Genomic DNA, 22,096 nt, shown 5'->3' with positions numbered 1-22,096 from the left:
GGCAGAGAGCTAGGAAGCTGACGAGAGACATTTGGAGGCACTAGTGTAAAAGAATGGGAAGATGGCAATGCTGTTAATCAAGAATATGAGAAGAGGACAGATGTAAAAAGGAAAAGATAAAGAACATTCTTTTGATCATGTTCCCTTTGAAAGGCCTGATGGATATTCAAGTGCAGATTAGAAGCTGGAGCTCAGGGAAGAGGATAAGGTCAGAAATAGATTGCTCAGTCATCAGCATGGTGTGGCTGGTCAGAGAAGCCATGGGATGAGATCCTAAATGGAGTGCACGTTTGTGGCAAGAATACAAGAGAACCAAGAATGGAGCCAAGAGAAACCCTAATATATAAGGGTGGACTGAATTGGTGAGACAATAAAAGAGATGGTGTCAGGTGATAGTTTTTCCTTTTTTATTGCTGTGAACACGGAAATAAATTCTTAAGCTTTAGCAGCCATCTTATAACCCCAAGGTAACAAAAGGAGGTAAAGATCAAAAGAATCACAGATATATTGATCCTAACATAGTTAGGGCACCAAAAAACAATAGCATTTGGCTTTCCATAGACTTCTTAATGGATTAAACGGCAGAGATTATTTTTAGGTATAAAGTGAGAATAGCTGTCACAATGGACAGTCATGAAAGCTAACCCTAGAACAGTGTTTGTTGCATAGTCTACACTTAAGCAGATATGGAGTGAAGATACATGATGATAAGATTTTCTTAAGTATTTATTTGACCATCTGGGAACAGAATCAAAGAAAGCCAATGGTTGGATATCTCCAGAATTAGGGACCAGTTGCAAGGGTAGAGTAAGGAGATGGGTTACACAGAGTAGATGATGAAAATACAGGTTTCCTTGACCATTGAGTCCAAATTGGGTAGTTAAGATAAATCCAGGCTGGTGTTGACATCTTGTATCTTCCCATCTTATGGAGAAGTTGTCCTCAGTGAGGACAAACTACAAGACTAACAATTAAAAAAGGGATTGAGGGTTAGATCTGGTAACAGAGAAAGTGATTTCCATAATTTAAAATTTCACAGGTAAAGTGGTTTCAAGTAGTGACGAAGACAAAAGTAAATGCTTATAATGTAGTGGAACTGAAGTCTACTATCAAAATAATTTCAATTAATAGTCAACATTTTATTTTAATCTTTATCTACTGGATTCCAGGTATATTGGTTTGCTAAGGCTGCTATAACAAAACACCACAGGCCAGGTGGCTTAAATAACAGAAATTAATTTTCTTACGATTTGGAGACTAAAAGTCCAAGATTAAGGTGTTGGCAGGTTCAGTCTCTTCTGGGGTCTCTCTCTTTGGCTTATAGATAGCTGTCTTCTCCTTGACTTTACATGATCTTCCTTCTGTACTTCTGGATCCTAATCTCCTCTTTTTATAAGGCTATCAGTCATACTGAATTAGGCCCCATCCTCATGATCTCATTTTACCTCTTCAAGACCCTATCTTCAAACACAGTCACATTCTGAGGTGGTGGGGTAAGGATTTCAACATAGGAGTATGATGATAGGGAGTGGAGGGGAAACATAATTTAGCCCATAACATAAACTATGTAATATATATATTCACACACACACACACACACACACACATATATGAGAGCCAAGTTTCTCTATACAACATTTAATTCTCACACAAGCCTTTTGAAAACAAAGGTACTATTTTCAATTTTACATATTAAAAAAACCCAATACTCAGATTAACTACCTTGCCATGTCTTAGTTAATTTGGGCTACTGTATCAAAATATCATAGATTGGGTGGCTTAAACATCAATTTATTTCTCACAGTCTGAAGTCTGGGAAGTCCAAGATTTAGGTACCTGCAGATTTGGTGTCTAGTGAAAACTCTCTTCCTGGTTTGCAGATGGCTGCCTTCCCACTTTATCCTCACAGAGCAGAGAGAAAGAAAGTTCATGTCTCTTCTTACTCTTTTTATAAAGACAGTTATATCATCATGAAGGTCCCACCCTCATGACAAATCTAACCCCAATTACTTCCCAGTGGCTCTACCTCCTAATACCATCACACTAGGGATTAGAGCTTTAACATATGAGTTCAGAGCAAGGAGACACAAACATTCAGTTTATAGCACCCACGTGCACACTGACATTAGCTGGTGGTGCTTGTGCTCAAGATCAAATCTATCTGATTCCCAAGCCAGTGTGACTTCTTTTCTATCTTGCTTCTTCTTCTAATTTAAAATCTATACCCTATCTTCTTCTAAATATATTAGAGGAGGCATCTCACAGTTATTTCTAACATTGGTCAAAAATACTTTTTATCACCAAGTTCTGTGTTTTGATAGGTAATAAGAAGTAGAGAGGAGAGAACATCAATCATGAAAAGGAACCAATAAAGAAGTTTTAAAGACCAGTATGGGAAAAGAACTAAGTGATCTCCTATTGCAGAAATGCAGCATGCTGCTCTTCTGTTTGCCTGCAGTGTTAGTTTCCTATTTGCTGCTATATTAAATGACCACAAACTTAGTAGCTAAAAATAACACAAATGGCTGACAGTTTTGGAGGTTTGAAGTCTGAACCTTCAGGAGGTTCCAGGAGAGAATTCATTTCCTTGACTTTTCTAGCTTCAAAGTCTGCCTGCATTCCTTGGCTCATGACCCTTTTCTTAATTTCCAGAATACATTACTCCAACCTCTGTTTCTGTCATTAATTACATCTTCATTTTCTCACTATGACCCTCCTACTTCCCTCTTATGAGGACTCTTGTGATTACATTGGACCTACCCAGATAATCCAAGATAATCTTCTCAAGTCAAGGCCCTTAATTACATCTGCAGTGTGTTCTTTTTTTTTTTCCCCCATGTGAGCAACATATTTGTAGGTCTCCAGGAATTAGGATATTGCTATCCTTTGGGGGCCATTATTCAACCTACCACACCTATTAATGGTTGTCCATTAGCAAATAGTTGAACCAGGAGGGAAATACCCTGGATGTTATTAAAGCACATTGCAATTCTCAGCATTTAAGGAGAAATTGGCAGTGAGGCTTGGATAAACCAGTTGAATAATGTTCCTCTATAGAATGAAGTATGCAATACGTGTGGAGTCGCCAGTAGGAGCTGACGATGATTGCTCTAAATAATAAACATCTCCAAGCATAAGATATATGCCTCTTATTATTGTTAATGTTTGGGAGCTTAAAAGCAGAGCATGAATTATATTCACGATTCACTTCTCTATGTGGTATGTGAAAGGTTCAATAAAGCATTACTATCGTGAAGCATAGGACTTGAATTCTTTCTCAGCCCCTTACAGCAAAAGCCATCTTAGGCAAGCATGATATACTTCCTCATCTGGAGAAATGAAATAATAACTTCCTTGCAGGATGGCTCGGTGCTTAAACAGAGGTGGAAGTGGCACATCATAATGTCTCTTTAATTGCACTACCTATGACTCTGCCACTATTCATAGGTATTTGGTACCCACTCCTTCCAGACCCACAAGACAATTGCCTTTCTCCCACTCCTTTGAAGTTAGAATGAGCCATATAACTTGCATTAGTCAACCAAATATGAGTGAAGACTCTCAAGCTATGCTTCCCCTGCAGTGGTGATTGTGGGAGCAAATCTTGACTTTAAATGCCACAAACACAAAATGCCTGAAATTCTGAGCATACTCATGGAGGACAATTGCACTATAAAGCAGCCTAGATCCAAAGAAGAATGGATATGAATAAGAAATAGACTCTTGTTTAAAGCCACTAAAATTCGGGTGAGGGGGGAGGGTCTTGATTTTGTAGAATTAAACAAACTTAATCTGACTAACATACTATTATAGAGATAACCCTCAAAGGTGAGAGAGGCTGCCTCAAGGAGATTTTGATGCTAAACTGTTTCAGACCTTTCAAGCTTTCAGGCTAAACATATAGCAGCAATATTAATAGTAATATAACTGTTATTGGCGCTTATTACATTCAAGACACCATATCAAGCACTTTAGATTCTTTGTACCTGTTTAGATTATTTACACTGGCATCTGCAGTTCCAAGAACAGTGTAGCAGGCACTTAATAAATATGTGCTGAATTAGTAAATTTCCATTTTTTATTAGAAGGGAACTTTAGCATTACATTAAAAAATAACTAGAGTTTGATAAAGTTGTAATTGGTAGAAGTTAATGTTAAATAAGTAAGGTAACTCACTTTACCTAGGCATTCATTTGCTTTTCAGATTTTATCCTTTTGTACTAATTGTCATAACAACCAATATATTGAATGTTTTCTTCGACTATATTTACTTCCACTTTCAATGGTTTTCTTAGGTGTTTTAAGACTGTTATAGTAGAGGCAAGATGAACAAGCAAAAGACATCATTAGAGGGTAGAGTAGAATCTTTTTTTTTTTTTAAATAAACAGATCTTAAATTCAAATAGCACATATAGTCATTTATCCAGTTTAAAGAGTAACAAAGAAACACACATGCCATGTTCCCTCTCAGAGTTTCATAGAAATTCCAGTACTTCTGAAGTGCCCCCTGTACCCTACGTGATGGACTTCCTCTCCTCCTAGCAGTGATGGTCACTTTTATGAACTTTGTGTTAATCGATCTCTTTTCTCTTAAAGTTGTACTTCCTATGTGTATACAGAATCCCTAAAGAATATATTTTTGCATATTGTTGAACTTTATATCATACTTGGTATCATACTGTATGTATTTTTCTGAGTCATTTTATTTTGCTTAAAATATGTTTTGGAGATTCACTCATATTTATGTGTATAACCGTCATTTACTTACTTTCATTACTGCAAAGTATATTTTATAACTTTATAAGAAAAAATTTACCCATTCAGTTTTTGATGGATTTGGGCATTTTCTTGTTTTTATCTATAATGAACAGTTGTGCTTTGGATATTTTTGTATAAGTGCAAGATTTTCTCTAGGTATTGTCTCAGTTAGGCTTGGTTTCAGCCATGAGTGATAGAAACCAAAAATAACTATGGGTTGAGCCAGATAGAGTAGCAGATAGAGATTGTAGGGGTACTAGGTTTTAGAGAGTGGTCAAGGAAGACCACTCTCCAGAGGCCTGAAAGAATAAAGCTGAAAGGGCATGAGTGAACTAAATTTAGATTCTTCTATGCCTTCCCTTAGCACATAAGAACAAACTTGTATTTTCTAACCAGTGGCCTTCTTGTTTAGCCCATCAAAAGAACTGAATGTGATGTTACTGATAATTATTTAAATAATGATTATTCTGGTAAGGACCTCTTACCTGAGATGCAGTAGTTCTAGATCCAGAAGTTCAGAGCCTAGTCTTTCATTTACCATTTATTTATCAACAACATCACATGTGCAAAGCGTTGTATCAACTAAAGGGGTATTAAAAATTCACAGAATGAGAGTGAAAGGTTAGCTTATAGGCACAAAGACCATGTAGTTACACTGTCATTAAGATGGGTACAGGAGAATAGGTAACCTGCTCCAACACATGCAAGGCTGGGGTGCATGTTGCAGGAAGCAAGTCCTAGGAGCAAGTGCTCATATTTAATTTTCCTAAAATATGTTGAGAGAGCTTCTTCTGACAGAGCAACAAAGCTAAGGACTTTTTCTTTGCAACTGTAGTTATAATTCTACTACCAACAATACAGCTCCCCTTGCCTAGGAAAATTATATATGAACCAATATGACTTGAACATTATACAGATACCATTCTTCCCCCACCCCCTACAGTATATGAGCTAAACGGTATTATAAAGACACATGTTGTAGCATAGTAAATTCTATTTATACACCTGCATTTCCCATAACTGACCATCCAATCCCTGAATGCAAAATCATACTTAACATAGCTCAATATCTCCATTCCTCTGTCCCTATTTAATCACTTATTGCCAACTAAACTTTTGCCTGAATGGTTAAATAACAACATGATGCCAATCTCTTCACACCTGGCTTAAATTTGCAGCCTTATCCTAATTAGGTGTCAGCTTCAGACAGCTGACTGAACCAACCACCAACAGCAGGGAAGCCGAAACAAAGAAAGCAGCCACCTTTCAATAAACAAGCACCAAAAGTGAGTGTAAAAAGCATTCTCTGTGTGAACACCAAAGTAGACCCTACAGGGACCTATCGTTGAGGAACAAAAAGTCTAATGGGGCATCTACTCCATACAGAATTGATATTGTAAAGCAAAACATGGAATGAAGTGGGTGCTGTGCAACCTGGTGATGGATGGCACTTGCTGCTCCTGGAGCCTCATAAAGAAGCTTGTGCAAACTGGGACAATCTATTATGTCGAACCAGACTATCTACTACATTACATTCCCCCTTCCTTCCAACACTACATCTTGGAAGCCATCTTAGCACACAGTTGTGTTACAGAATTTCATCACTCTAAAATGAGCTAAAGACATTAAGTCAGGAAACAGAGTAAGGTGTTCGGCAAGCCCCTTTCCCAGGCTACTAAACTGCTGACCTTCAGAGTGCCCTTCACTTCATTTATTAGGTACAGACCTGGAGCTGAATTCTTAATTTTCAGTTTTTCTGGGTCCAGCAGACCATCATGTTGTCAGGGACACATCCTCAACTACATGCTGTTACTGGAACCCAGGGGTTCAGACTATCTGTGGGGTTCAATAAGAGGAAATGGAGACTTCCTTAGCCAGTTATCATCATCTATGTCCTGCATTTGTCCCTCATCTCATGCATTGGGCTTGTTTAAAGCCTAATGCAGCTACAAGATTACTGAGAAATAACAGTAATTCCAACTAGGAAGCTGGGGAAGGCCTCCAAAAGATGGATTTGGGCATTTTCTTGTTTTCATCTATAATGAACAGTTGTGCTTTTGGATGTATTAACCACATCCTGGATTAAAGAGTCAATCCTGATAAGCAAAACACAGGGTCAAGGTATCCAGGCTGATGGAATAGCACGAGTAAAGGCATGTTTGGGAAGCACAGAAATTTGGTGGCAGCATAGATATTATAAGGTTGGTAGAAGATAAGACTGAAATAATGGGCTAGAGTTAGATCATGGAGAATCTTAAATACCAGACTAAGAATTTAGATTAGTCTCAGTAGACAATTGGAAGCCACCAAAAACTTCTATGGAAAAAACAAAAAAATAAAAACAAACAAACAAAAAAAACAACGACTTCATCTGTGCTTTCAAAAGGCAGAGAGACAAACTCGGAAGCCAGCAAAGGCTACTGCCCCACTCCAGACGAAAGATAATAGGGACTCATCATAGAGAGTAATAGAGAATTAAATGGAGGGGACCAAATCAGCAAGTCATTGGGGAAGCTAGGGCTTGGTTGCCAATTTTTTAAATCAGAAATTGAGATGGTTTGTATAACCTAAAGATAACTAGAAAAGTCATGGACCTGCCCATGTTTTCATCCAGGAGCAAAAAAAAATAAGAACCAGGCCTAATGGACAAATGTATAAAGAGACTGGAAGACCCAAATAAAATTGATTTCTAGTTAAATCCCATGAGTGATGCATTTTCGACATATTGGTTACTTTAGGGTCATTCTTATATAGTTACCAGGAAACACAGAGTTCTCACTAAGGGCACGTAAGTGGGAACAGCTTCATTTATTCATTCATCAGATATTTATTGATCACTTGCTATGTGCTAAGTGCTCTGTACATAATGAATGCAACACAGTCCTTACCCTCAAGTCTTTTATTATCTGAGGTGATGCAGGGAGTCACAAAAATGGAGGGGGTGGCAGTTATAATAGAGGCAAGCACAAGGCACCCATAGAACACTAAGGAAGCAGCTAACTAAATCCTGAAAAACTAAAGAAACATTGGCCAGAAAAGCAGAAGGGTATTGAAAGGAAGGACACTCTAGTGTCGAGAAAGACAATCTGAATAAAAGCTTAAGGTGAGAAGGCTTAGTGTGCCTAAAAAAACAAGCCACTTGTATGTGTGAGATGAGAAAGAGATAAGAACGGTGGGCACAACACTGCATCCCAAAGGTGCAGCCTCCCAAACCATCCCAGGGACTTTGGACTAGGGCAGTGGGAGCCACAGAAATGTTTTAAGCTAGGACGTGACGGTCTTGTGTTTTAGAAAGCTCACTCTGGCTGCAGGCAGAAGGATGAATCAGAAGGGGCTGAGGATGCAGTTTGGGTGTCTAACACTCATTGTGTGGCTGTTCCTGCCCAGGGCACCCTTCCACCTGTAGAAATCCTCCTCATCCATCGAGACTCTGCTCCTGGGACACCTGCTCTGTGTCTGCCAGTCAATCACAGTTTAATTGCTTCTTCTACAGCATTTCCACCATCCATTCTCATATACCTCTATTTCTCTTAATAAGCCCAGTTCTAGAATACCTCCTGGGATATTGATATTATGAGAATGCTCGTTTTAAATCATAAAGTTTTGTACAAACATTTGCAATGTGATGACAGTAACATTGAGGTTATTTGTCGTCCAAATAGACAGAAAGGCCTTTGAGAACAATGATTGCGTACTAACTCTCCCAAGCCCACATGTCTGAGCTCTGGTAAGTCCTCATCTCAAACGATCTTTCACGCTGAAGAGAACACTGAGGTATACTCTACTAGAGAAGGCTTTAGAGCCAGGCAGACCAGAGTTTTACTCCCAGCTCCTGACTAGCTGTATAGTCTTGAGATTATTTTACCTCTCTAAGCTTTAGTTCCTGTATCTGTAAATAGAAATAAAAGTCACTTACCCCCCAAGGTGATTGTGAGAATCAGGAGTTGCATAAAGAAAGTGCCTGGCATGGTACCTGGCACAAAATAGACACCATGTGGTCTCCATTAGCAGACCCATGCTGGTGAAACCAAGTCCCAGTATAGGAAAAGATACTCTGAAGAAACTAATGATGAACAAAAAAAACTGCAATGAAAATTCATTTACTCATATAAAATTCAATGAACAAGTCCCAGAAAGACAAACACTGCTCAAAGTGGCAGTGTATTCAAACAGAACTTTCTGTGATGATGAAAATGTTCTCAATCTGCACTGATCAATGGGTAGCCATTAGCCACAGGTGGCTCTCGAGCACTTGGGATGTGGCTAGTATAAATTTTTAATTTCATTTCATTTTAATTAATTTCAACTTTAATAATTACCCATAGCTTGTGCATACCATGTTGGACAGTGTAGGTAGGCGCTAAGTGCTGGGCTAGCCCTCTAAGTGTAGGGGAGGGTGGGCGGAGGGAGGAAACTTAGGAAGGATGTGCAGGAACAGGAAGGAGGGACACAGAGATCCGTTTTCAAAGCTGGCCAACAGGATTTAGTTAGTCTAGTCTACATACGGCAGTTATAAGAAGTTATAGGAAAGAAGGGCCAAGTGGCCAGGCAATAAGGTAACAGGGCCTAAGGAGGGCAGATGCCACACCCTCACATAAGGACACAAATGGTCATCACTCTGCACAAGAAAGAGACAGCCAGCCCCCAGAATCCTGTGCTAAGTGCAGGTGCTATCTAGGTTTAACATTCTTATGGTGTCCTTGCTAATGAATTACATCAGCAGATGGGAGTTTGATGTGTCAGAGTTTTATAATCTTGCTTCATGACCTTTGGCTGAAACCTAGATTTTATTCCAAGGGCAATATAGTTCTGGGGAGCAGTGAGCAACTGTCAGAGACCATAGGCAAAAGATGAAGAGCTAGAGTAGTGTTCTGAATTCCAGAGGAGGAACCCCCTGCTCTGAGTTATCTCCACTTACAATATCATACATGAAATTTACTACAGAACACAAAAGAAAAGGGGCCCTTAGTACCTGCTTTGTTCTCCTGCTGCAACTGGACAACTGTCTGTTACATTCCAGGTCACCATGAAAACAATCCCAGGGAGGGTCACCTTCCCCCTTCTTTGTGGGACCATCAGACAAGCCAGAAGAGAAAAGAGGCTGATCCCATACCTACTGGCCATGTAGAGGAGAGGGCAGCAAGCCGGAGATGAGGAGGGAAAAGGAGAAAGAAAGGAGACAGCACAAGAGCCTCATGAAGCAGTGGTTTCAGCTTGGTGGCATTTGAAATATCTAAAAATCCTGGGTAATCAATAGAACATAAATCTATGGAATCTATACTCACTTCCTCCCCTCGTTTTCCTTCCTGGGTGATATAATCAAAAAATAAGCTTGCACTTGAAAGTTTTGCTTGATTTAACAAATGTTTATTGAACATCAGTTATTAGCCAGGCCCTAAGGGGAGAGGTTCAAATTAGGCAAAATCCCACTCTTCAGGAAGAAGCCAGGAGGAGGGTAGTCTTTATGAAAGGAGTGGACAAACTGTAGCAGGAACAAAAAGGCAGGGACCCAAGCAGTATGCAGAGAAGTCAGCAGAGAAGAGAGAGGCTGGAGCTGTGCCTGAAAGGATAAGAAGAATCCCTATTAGCTTAAAAAATGAATCAAGAACATTCTTGGAAGAGAGATTAGGTGAATAAAAACCCAGAGACATGGAGACGTAGGTGGTGACAAGAAACAGAATAATGCGGGGCAGCCGTGTGTTGTAGGTGATGACAAGGTATGAGAGAAAAAAGAGATTGGTGGGGAATGGAGCAGGAAATGTTGATTATGGCAAGATTCAGAAGGCACTTTGGATGCCGTGCCAAGTTTTTCAGACATCAGGCAAAAGGTTGTGGGGAGCCAGTGAAGCTTTTTGTGCAAAGAAGCGACATGCTTATTTACATTTTCTTTCAACCAACTTTACTGAGGACAAATATTCATAAAGATGAAAAGACCTAAACACTTTCGTTGGGTTCTCAGAGTGTAAATGACAAGATGCAGGCTTTTGGAAGGACACTAGAGTAGCCATGAATGCAAAGGTCAGAGTGGAATATTGAAGGACTTCAGCAAGGAGATAAGTTGAGGTGCAGCTGACGATGAAGGCCTAAACCAGGGGAGCGGTTATAGCAACAGAAGGAAAGTATGGTTAGGTGGGGAGATGCTGAGTTGGCCAAATTATTGAGACTCAGTGGTCCATAGGGTGGGGGTTTGAGGAAGGGATTGAGATGAGAGGCTGGATGAGGAAATCAGAGGTGCACAAAGGGAATTTCTCAATCTCTTCAAAGGGACATGAAAGGATCAACTCTATTTTCTCTCCTACTTACACAATGTAGTGAATCGAAAAAAAAAAATTAAACCCCAAGGCAATCATCCACATGTAGACAATATTGGTCATCTTCCCAGGGAAGACCATTAGTCATTTTACCAACTGACCTAATAGCTCTGAATCTAAATGTATGTGGGCAAGCGGGTGCACACATGCACACACACAGGAGCAATGTGCACGCATGTGACACAAGTTTACCTAAAGTGCTACTTGTTTTCCCTTACTAACCATTCTTCAATTGCTGTCAGCTAGAAGCAGTGATTCTATATTCCCCAAGTCAATGTGTTGATGAATAAATGACCAGCTCAGGATTACCAATACAATACACAGTGTGTCACTGTGTAAGCTTTGGTTTGGGTTTGCCAAATTTACCCAGGGAAGGCTGAAGAAAAGAAGGCACCAGCATATCAGGAGAACAGTAAAACAGTTTTTAATTTTTTTTGAAACTTGGTATTCCATGGTTCAAAAAAAAAAAATCTGGATACTACCAAGAAAGTGAAAAGGCGACTCATAAAATGAGAGAAAATATTTGTAAGTCATTTATCTAATAAGGATCTAGTATCAAATATATATAAAGATCTGTCATACTCAACAATATAAAGACAAATAATCCAATTAAAAATGAGCAAAGAATTTGAATAGACATTTCTCCAAAGAAGATATATAAATAGAAGATATATAAATAGATATATAAAATTCAAAAACATACCCAATGCCATTAGTGGTTAAAGAGATGCAAATCAAAACCACAATGAAAAGCCATTTCACAACTCACTACTATGGCTATAATTGAAAACATGGAAAATAACAAGTGTTGGCAAGGATGTGGAAAACTTGGAACCCTCATACATTGCTGATAGGAATGCAAAACCATGCAGCCACTTTTGGAAAGCAGTTTGGCAGTGCATTAAAAAGCTAAACATAGAGTTAACACATGACCCAGCAATTTACTCATAGGTATATACCAAGAGAATTGCAAACATGTCCAGACGAAAACTTGTATGTAAATGTTCATAGTGATGTTATTCATACTATCCAAGAAATGAAAACAATCCAAATGTTCATCAACTGATGAATAAATAAAAGTGGTATATCTGTTCAAAAGCATACTCTTTAGCTACAAAAAGGAATGCAGTACTGATACATGCTACAGTATGGATAAACCCTGAAAATGTGCTAGTTAAAAGAAGCCAGACACAAAGAAGATACATATTGTATAATTTTGTTTCTATGAAATGTCCAAAGTAAATAAAGTAATAGAGACAGAAATTAGATTGTTGTCTGACAGGGGCTGGAGGAAGGAAGCGGAATGGAGAGTAACTGACAATAGGTATGAGATTTCTTTGGGAGGGGTGGGTGATACAAATGTTCTGGTGCTAGGTAGTGGTGATGGTTGTAGAACCTTGTGAAGATACCTAAAAATCACTGAATTATACACTTTAAAAGAGTGCATTTCACAGTACATAAACTATATCTCAATTTTTAAAAATCAGTTGACTTCTTGGTCTAGTCTAGGTGTTCTTTTGAGCATAATATGTCTTTCTTGCTTGCTGCTTTTAATACACATTATGGTGTACTTAGAAGTGTATATCTCTTAACCTGCTTGAAATTCATTTGTCTTTTGAAATTTGAGAATTAGAGGCTTTCATCAATTCTGGAGCCATTATTCTTCAAAAATTGCCTCTCCTCCATTATCTCTCTCTTCTCATTTTGGGACTCCAACTGGACTCATGACAGGTCTTTGATCTCTCTTTTCCATAGCTATTAACTTTGTTTTTATTTTTCATCTTTGTCTCTCCTTGCTGCATACTGGTTGATTTCTTTAGATTTATTTTATAGTTCTGTCTCAAGCTATACCTAATCAGCTGTAAATTCATCAATTAAATCTCTAATTTAATTTACTATTCTCTCCAGGTAATGGAAGTTCAGTCTAAATGAGGCCATATTTTGCTTACAAATGCTCAAGTGGGTATACCACCCACCCCCCCAAAACCCCCCAATAAGCATCTAAAGTCAAAATAAGCAGTTTTCCCATCTGGCTCCTGGGAAAACAGGTGAATATTTTCATGTTTGTACATGAGCAAAAAATCCTGGCAAAGTATGAGTGAAATAACAAACACTAATTAAAGATAGTTTATAATCCTGAGAGATCTGCAAGTTTTCTCTTCTGGAGTTATTTCTCTACATTTCAGAGACCTTCCCCTTCTCTTTCCAGAGGGGATTTGTCTTCTATCGGAGAGCAAATCTCCTCTCCTCTCCTCCCCTCCCCTCTCCTCTCCTCTCCTCTCTTCTTTCTCTTTCTCTCTCTCTCCCTGCAAAGGGGAGGGTGACCACTGTGCAGCAGTTGCTATATAAACTCTGAGATTCATAATTTCGGAGTTCCCCTCCTGTAGGACAGATTCACTCTGTACATGCAGGGTGAATATCCACCATTGTCAGGGTACCCAAGAGGGAAAATAAAGCTCGGAGAACCAGCACTGTTACTGTTTTGATCTTTGATCCAGAAACCTAGTGTTTGCTATCAAGACAAAATAACTAAAGATAAATATAAAAACTCATCATCTCCTGAGTGTGTAGGGGGTGAGAGGTGGGTTTATTTTATGGATGCCCTGACATTACAGGTGTAGAACTTTGAAGTCTCAGCTTTGTACAGGGCCTTTCCTAGTATACTCACCAGTTTGGATTTATTCTCCTTTTCGCTTCACCCTATGAGGTTGTGAAAGGGAAATTCAAGATCACCAGTTTGGTGTATGCCCTCAGGGTAAAAATCGCTTCACGCCTAAAGTGTAAGTTTGGGCTCCTGATATCACTTTGTTTTTTGTTATTTATATAATTTGTTTGTATGTTTGTTTTTACCACATTATTGCTATATAATTGATATACCATAAACTGTACATATTTGATCAATTTTATTAGCATACACTCATGAAACCATCCCTATAGTCAAGATAATGAATATTTCCATCACCCCAAACATTTTCTCCTGTCTCTGCACCACATCCCTCCATTTACCCTCAAACCTAGGTAGCCACTTTCTATAACTGTACTAATAATGCAGGGAGGAGGCAAGAGAATTAAAATATTAATCAAGCTGCATTCAAAGACCACAATATGCTGATCAGCCCTGCAGCCAGGCCAGGAGGATTCCTTCAGAACAAAGGAAGATTTCTGCTGGGATTGCTAACAGCCCCTTCCCCACACCTGTGAAGGGGAAACAGGAACCAAGAGTCATTCCCTAAGGCTAAAACCATGGGGAACCTAAGGATTAAAGGATGGGAACTGCCAGCAGGCCTTTCACTCTACATATTCTTACCTTTTCATGCTACAATACATACCCTTCCCCTTCCTCACCGTATGTCCGCATCAAAGGAAATGGGAACTAAAGAATGACGTGTAAATGGAATTCCCTGACCGCTCAGAGTCCCTCTCAGTGCCTTTACTCTCTCTCTCTGTTCCTCTCACTGTTCCTCTCACTCTCTGCCTCTAAGAGACCACACTGTCTGTGGAATGTTATCCTTTTTCTAATAAACTTTACTTTGGACTCCAACTTTGGCGTGTGTGTTGAATTCTTTCTACACTCTCTACCAAAGGATCCTCCTCTTCTCTCAGTACAGGGCTTGGTCTCCCCTGCGCTGGGGGAAATGTGCCCTGTCCTGCATCACTATCATGATCGCTTTCACCGCAGGCCTACTTGCTATCTTTATGCATTCATTTGCAGTTTTTAGAGTTTTATAGAAATTAAATCATGCAGTATGTACTCTCTTTTCCCTAGTTTCTTTCAGAATAATGGTATTGAAATAAATCCATTTTGTGTGTATTAATAGTTTGTTTCTTTTTATTCACTTTGGTTTTGGACTCTGCATTCTCTACTTTCTTCCCAGCTCATGCTTGCACTTAATTTCTAAAAGTATTTTATCCGGGCATCTAGTTTGCCATACTTTCAGAAGCAGACATTACATCTCAATGTCCTGCGGAAAGAAGTGTCTTCTGAGACCTCTTGATAGCTTTTGTTGGGGAGTGAATGAGTCAAGTGTAACAGATCCACTCTAGGATCCTTGTCTCCCTAAGAATTTCATTTCTTTTGCTACATTATGCAAATGAATTTCTGGCATCTCAACTTCATTATGTAGCAGAAGGCATGGGGCTTTATTTAGAGAGCTACAGGGTAGTTTGAGGAAGACTTTAGCTTTCTCCCAAATCTGCAGCAGCTCCTTATACTTTGATGTGAACAACTGGTATTTTTTCAATCTTATGTACAGTGCCAGGCAAGTACACTTGCCATGTATCCTTTCTTTTCCGATTTGATTATACCTCATAATTTCCTCCCACATTAACACTCTAAATTACATTTCTATGTAGGTAATGGGGCCATTTTAAAAAATCAATGTGTATTGTGTCAGCAAACAGGATCTGGGACACTAAACAAGCTGAGGACATTACATGGTGGGTGGTGGCGTGGGCAGGGAGGGAGCATCTTAGAAATGCCAGAAGGCAATCCCTTCTTCCGAGGCAATAGAATGGCTATAAACAGGGAAGTTCCTAGGGGATCACAGTCCTGAAACTTATTTCATTCATTATACCTTTACCACCTTCCTACATATTTATCCTACATGTTTAAGCAGATAAAATGAGGTTAAAATGGAGCACCGAGGCAGCTCAAAGGTGAGAAGAGAAGTCGAAAGCATCCTTTGTCAAAATGTCTTCCACTATTTGTGTTGTCGGCAGAGCCTTGCACAGGTCTTAGTATACAGTAAGTGCTTAAGAAAAACTTCTTAAATGGGTGACCTATTTAGGGATAAATATTTAAGGACCTCCTTCCTTAGGGTTGAAGTACAGACTTGACAAATGCTTACTAAATGTTTGCCAAAATCAATCCAAACTCAAAATACATAATGTCATTGTTCAGCATGGGCCAGACAAGGAGAGATTGTCAGTATAGTTATTGTAGAAACATTGGACATGGTGTCAGAAATCTGGGTTCAAATCCAAGCTCTGTCATGAACTGTGTGAACACTTTTATAGAAGAAGGGAAGGAGCATCTCAGTTTCTTCATCTTTAAGTGGGGGAAAAAAAAAAAAGCAACCTACCCTAATTACCTGGTTACCTTACCAATCATTACAATCCACAAGTGAGAGAATAGAGATGGGATCTCTTTGAAAAGTGTACTGTGGTAAATCAGTTCAAGGAACAATTATTGTTATTTTTGCTGTCGATATTGATGCTAATGACTCAACATACTCTTCCATTTGAATGGGTGTGTTAGCACAGGAAACCCAAGTAGAAAAATCTATTTATAGTTTTTGCAAGAAACTACAGGCACATAAGATATATCTGAGTCACAGCCTTCCTTCCTTCTCTCTAGTGACAGACTGGAAAAGACCTCAAATTAGATGAGACAAAAATTATTAAATGGCAACCTCATGGGCCGGGCGTTTGGAAAAAGAGTTTGCATGGGTTGGACCATGAAGGACATGGTTCCCTCAGTGCCAAGAGTTATTTTAACCCCCATTAATATGGAGGGCCACAGGCTATTTAAAGCCAGGAAGCTCCAAACATAGGCAACCACCTCATCGTGACTCACAAAGATGATTTTCCACTCAACAGTCATTCTCCTGTCCTCCTGGAAAATAAGGTTTGCATTTTATTCTGGCGTTTAATCCTTTCCTTGAATGACTCAGAAGGAAAATTTTGATTAGTTTAAGTCAGCCTTGGTGGTCCTATTTCCCTCTCAACACATATTTGTTGAATACCTACTATGTGTAAAACACTGCTCTAGGTTCTTGGGAATTAGCAGTTAACAAAACACAGTCCCTTCCCTCAGTCCAGAGGGTAGATGGATAACAAATACAACAGTATAACATTATGTCATATGGAAAGAAGTGCCTTAAACGATGAAGCAGAAGGAAGGTTCAAAAAACGTCACAGAGGGTACTATTTTAGATAGCATGGTCAGGGAAGAGACTGAGGTTACATTTTAGCAGAAACTTAAATAAAGACAGGTGAAAAAATAATTATATATACATCTTGGTATAAAGCACTTGGAGTAGATACACCTTCTAGTTAAGCTTTTCATTAATACTTATCTTTCAGTATTCAGAATGGTGTGGCTCAGGAGTAGACAAGCACCACAGACTACCAATATAGACCCCAGGACCAGCATGTAGAATCACAGCCAGGCATCAGCCAATGGCTGGTTTCCCATTGCCTCATGAGTCACCTGAGTGCTGCATTCAAGTTTACCTGCTCAGTTACAATAATAAAACTAGCTGTGTGAAGTTACATATCTTTAGAGAGATGGCAGCATAAGCTGAATGAAGAGCATATTATTTCAAATGTCTTTAAAGTAAAGGAAAAACAAACATTCTAAGGGCTGTCTTCACAGGCATTACTTATAGAGATATGGGGGAGGCCAGTTCACCATCTCATCATAGCCAAACCTGAGGGGTTGTTTAGGAGCAGCATGTGATTTGGTTCTGCCCAGTGACATGAGAGCAGAGGATTGCTAAAGGTATCTAGTCATGTTTTTCTTGCTCTTAAAAAAGAGGCACCTATCTGAAAAGTCTATATACCTTAATTCCAATCCTTTGACATTCTGGAAAGGACAAAACCATGGAGATAAAAAGATAAGTAGTTGCCAGAGGTTGGAGGGGAGGCAAGGATGGATAGGTACAACACAGGAATTTATGGGGAGGGAAACTATTCTGTATTCTGTATGTATGGTGGATACGTGTCATTATACATTTGCCAAAACCAATAGAATGTACATCAAGAGCTAATCTTAATGTAAACAATGTGTCAGTGTAGGTTCATTAACTATAACACACGCACCTCTCTTATTGGGAAAGTCGATAGTGGGGGAGGCTCTACACGTGCTGGGGAAGGAGCTGTATGAGAACTCTGTACTTTCCACTCAAATTTCCACAAACTACTCTAAAAATAAAGGAGAGAGAGAGAGAGGTATCCAGGTGAGGATGGATGAATAGGAAGTCAGAAGAAATATGAGGTCGTTAAATTTCTGGATTAACCAACCCTAGTTCCCTATAGTTTAAACCTGTTGATTTGGGACTTTCTGTAACTTGCAACCAAAAGCATACTAATTAATGCAAAGTTATCTAGGGTGGTCAGCTCATCCTGGTTTGCCCAGAACTCTCCTGGTTTTAGCGCTATGTGTCCCACATCCTGGGAACCACTTCCGTCTAAGACAACAGGAAACAGTTGGTCACCTTAGTGACCACTTCACAGAATCTATTGTTGCACAGCTCATCATGTCTTCTCTGTTATTAAATCTAATGAACGCTTTTTAAATATTATCTTATTTGAGGTTTCTGAATTTTGACACTGTTCACCACTCCCGCCTAGCTCCTATGACTCCACTCTATCCAGATTCTCCTTTTGCATCCTGGTTATTCCTTTTTAGAGGCTCCTCTTTTTCTTTTCTCTCTTTTAATGTTGTTTGCTTAAGTTTTGGTCCTCCATCTACTTCACTTCTTACTAATCCTCACAGTATCCCACGGTTATCTCATTCACTCTGTGACTTTACTTCCCACCTCTATGACTTTAATTCACCAGTCTTTATCTTAGAACCACCCATGAGCCCCAAGCTCCCCCTAATCAACAATTCTGGATGCCTCAAATCAAGACCGGATGTGCAGAAGCTATGTACACTTTCCTTTCCAGATCCCATACAGCACACCTGACAACTAAGAAAATGAGAGCTATAGCCGTTTTTTACACAATGGAGAGCTCTCCGATTTAAATTTAAAAACAAGTAAACAAATAAGCAAATAAAATCCTCACTTACTTCTTCTCCACTTAACTTGTGGCATCATTATTTGTGGCTGGAGCATCCACATGGATAAGCCACCCCACACTCTGGCCTCTCAGTTCCAATGACATTTTTTTTTCACACCTCAGGTACTCAGTCCGTTGTATTTCCTGCTCCTTGTCATCAACAGAAAATGATTAAAATTGCCAGAAAATGAAAGAGACTTTTGAATTTATTTTCTTAAAGAAGGACCCCCAAACTATATAAGCTTCAGGCTCCACAAAACCAAGCCCACCCCTGCAAGGTGTTGATTATTTTGAAGATTACCCCTGCCCATCACCCAAGTAGCTAAACATTGCTGTGTAATATAAACGTCACACCTATCCTTGCCTAGTATGATCTAGTCCCTACCCATATCTGCTCATCTGCCATGTCTTCTTCACTCTGCCTTCCAGCCACGCTGGTCTTCCTCCACTTTTCTGATTATGCCAAGTTTTCCTGCCCCCCATGTCCTTCACACATTTATTCCTTCCTCTTGAAATGTTCCTCTCTCACTTGTCAGGTCTCCACTCCTGACCATCCTCACTAAAGCAGATGCCCCTGTCCATCAATCTCTTTCAAACTTTTCCTTTATAACAATGCAAAATTAGATTATTTTATTTTTCTGTTAACTCGGTTTTTGTTCATGTCTTCTATGCAACTATATTCTCTATGACTACAAGAATGAGATCTGTTTGTTCACTGTTGCGCCCCCAGCACCAACCACGTAAATATTTTGAATTATTTACAAATGATTGTCTGGAGTTGTTAGTGAGGGTCTACAGCTAAAGGAAAAGTCTGTGGTGACCAGTGGAAGTCATGGAGGGTCCTTCCTGTCAGAACCCACCTGTCAAAATTCTCTAATTTCCTTCTGTGCCAAAGAAGTGAGCTGGTCTCCCAGGCACATGGCTTTTGCCGGCTGATTTTCCAGATTCCCGCAGAACCATAAATGTTTCCAAAGCCTTATCAGGAAAGTTTGACAGTTCCGTTATGCTCTAGGCAAGCCACAGTATTCCCTCAACTCCTTTGCTGTAGCAAAAGTTAGGCTCCATTTTGGGCACCCGATGCCTCCTCCTTTCCCCACAACTTCTTCTGCCTCCCTCCATTTAGCCAATATCTTTGGGCTCTAACGATTGTCCTCCATCACAGAGGAGGGCCCAAGGTAAAGGATATCCTTAGCACAACCACCGCGGGGTATACTACTTTATTAAGTTAGAGACTATTTAACATAGCATGCAAAATTATAAAAATGTTCATGCATATTCATGTGAATGGTAATTATACGAAATTTATGTTCTGACTGCCTGGGGCTGGAAATATGGTAACTTTAATCAACAATTCCCTGAGGGAGGTAATGTTGACAACTGGCCTGGGATATGAGGGATTCCAGGTGTGTTTGCAAAGAAACTGTTCTGTAAGAGCAGCTGCTTTTTATTCCCACCATCAATTACTATTAATGAACACCTTCTGAACTCCTTTTATAAACAGGGCATTGTTTTGGGCACTGTTATATTCTCATTTGTATAATGTACGTTTACAAAACACTTTGAAATGAGATAATATGCATTAGCTCATGCAATTCTCAGACTAATTCTGAAGTGAAGGAGTATTATTATGTGCCCTTTTATAGATAAGAAAATTGAAGACATTCAGAAGCAACGAGTGCTATAAGAAAGCATATAATATTCACGAAAGCCTATGCCTGTAATGTGTGCTCCAGGTTGGACCCTACACACCTAACGATGTGTTGACAGCACAGTGTAAAGATAGAGGCCAGTCCTAGGGTTCTAAACATCTTTGTCTGGCCCCAGCTATTCCCCAAACTAGCTCATGATGCTTCACCACCCTTTAGATGTTTGTTTCCATGACTACTAAATGAAGCCATTGGACTAATCAGTGGTTCTCCACCTGGGCTGCACATTAGAATCATCAAGGGAGCTTTAAAAAAATCCTCATGCCCAAGTCACATCCTGGACCAATTAAATCTAATTTCTGGGGCTGAGAGAATCAGATTCACCCATGTTTATATAATGCTCCCCTGGCTATTCCAAAATACAGAGAAAGTTGAGAACGTTAGCTCTGAACTGAATGATCCCTTGGATTTTACAGCACACTGTAAATGTCCATCTGAAGACAACTTGCAGCCTCTGATCAATATAAATGTTCACTAATTGAGCTGTCCCCAAAGAAACCTATTTGAAATTGTTTAGCCAGGCCTCTTTCAATCATATGTGACCACAAAAGCCTTTCCTCATGTGATAATTATTAATACCTTATTAGTATTCCAGAGTACTAATGTACTCTGAAAAACGTTCCGTTCAGAGTGTATCTTGAAAAGAAAAAACAATTTTAAAGAGTTTCATTTTCTGTTATTTGGGGCTTTAGATGCATGCTTTAGGAAATACTCTCTTGGAAACTACCAGCATCTTCCAGCATATACCCACATGGGATGATGGCCACTTCTACTTACCTCTCTTCTGTTTGGGTTCAGCTGTATAATGACATTCTCTTCAGCATGTTCTGCATCTAGAGTAAGAAGAAAGGAACTTCTGCATATGTTTAATATGTTTCAGATGTTTTAAAGAGCCAAACATGAAAGCAAAACCATAAAAGTATAAAATAAAATACAGCAGAGTACACAACATACAAAACGCAAAAGCAAAAAAGATAAATTTTATTACCTCAGACTTTAGGCAGACGATCCTATAGACTGAAAGTAAACGAAACTATAGACTGGGAGGAAATATGTGCTGCATACATAACAAATCACAAACATGTGGAATATGTAAAGAAGTCTTATAAATCAACAAGGCAATGACAAACAGCCCCAAATAAAAATAAATGAAGCTATGAGGAGTAATTTGCAGAAAAAAAACAAATAGCCAATCTGTAAAGATGCACAGCCTTGCTAATAATCAAGGGAAAACAAACTAAAATAATAACAAGACCTCATTTTTCACACATAAGATTGGCACAAAATGTAAAAAGATTGATAACAGCAGGTTTTCCTGAGGAATAGCAAGTGGTGTATTCTTGCACACTGTTGGTGAAGAAATAAATTGGAAAGGCCTTTTTGGAGGACAATTTGGAATAGCTGATAAATTTTTTTAAATTCACATTCCCTCCCAGCAATTCCATTTCTTGGTCTCTACCCTAAAGAATGCCTTGGAAGTTCACAGGAAGACAGATACAGCTATGGTCAATGCCATGCTGTTTATAATGGGAGGGG

General features: G+C 39.2%; 1 protein-coding gene and 1 long non-coding RNA gene across 2 annotated transcripts in view; one reads left to right on the top strand and one right to left on the bottom strand.

Moving 5' to 3' along the window:
- GNG12 (G protein subunit gamma 12) overlaps window positions 1–22,096 on the top strand; it is a 203,283-nt gene that overhangs the window by 20,971 nt on the left and 160,216 nt on the right. The window lies entirely within an intron of this gene.
- LOC120583206 (uncharacterized) overlaps window positions 653–22,096 on the bottom strand; it is a 22,273-nt gene continuing 829 nt past the window's right edge. Inside the window, exons 2-4 of the long non-coding RNA XR_005647730.1 lie at window positions 21,338–21,393; window positions 18,865–19,004; window positions 653–964 (exon numbers count right to left, since the gene is read on the bottom strand). This is a non-coding gene — a long non-coding RNA (uncharacterized LOC120583206). The remainder of the gene's footprint in view (window positions 965–18,864; window positions 19,005–21,337; window positions 21,394–22,096) is intronic.

This window comes from Pteropus medius, unplaced genomic scaffold (genome assembly GCF_902729225.1).
Source record: "Pteropus medius unplaced genomic scaffold, Ma_sr-lr_union100, whole genome shotgun sequence".
NCBI classification, from domain to species: Eukaryota; Metazoa; Chordata; class Mammalia; order Chiroptera; family Pteropodidae; genus Pteropus; species Pteropus medius.
This window is presented reverse-complemented; position numbering and strand designations above follow the sequence as displayed.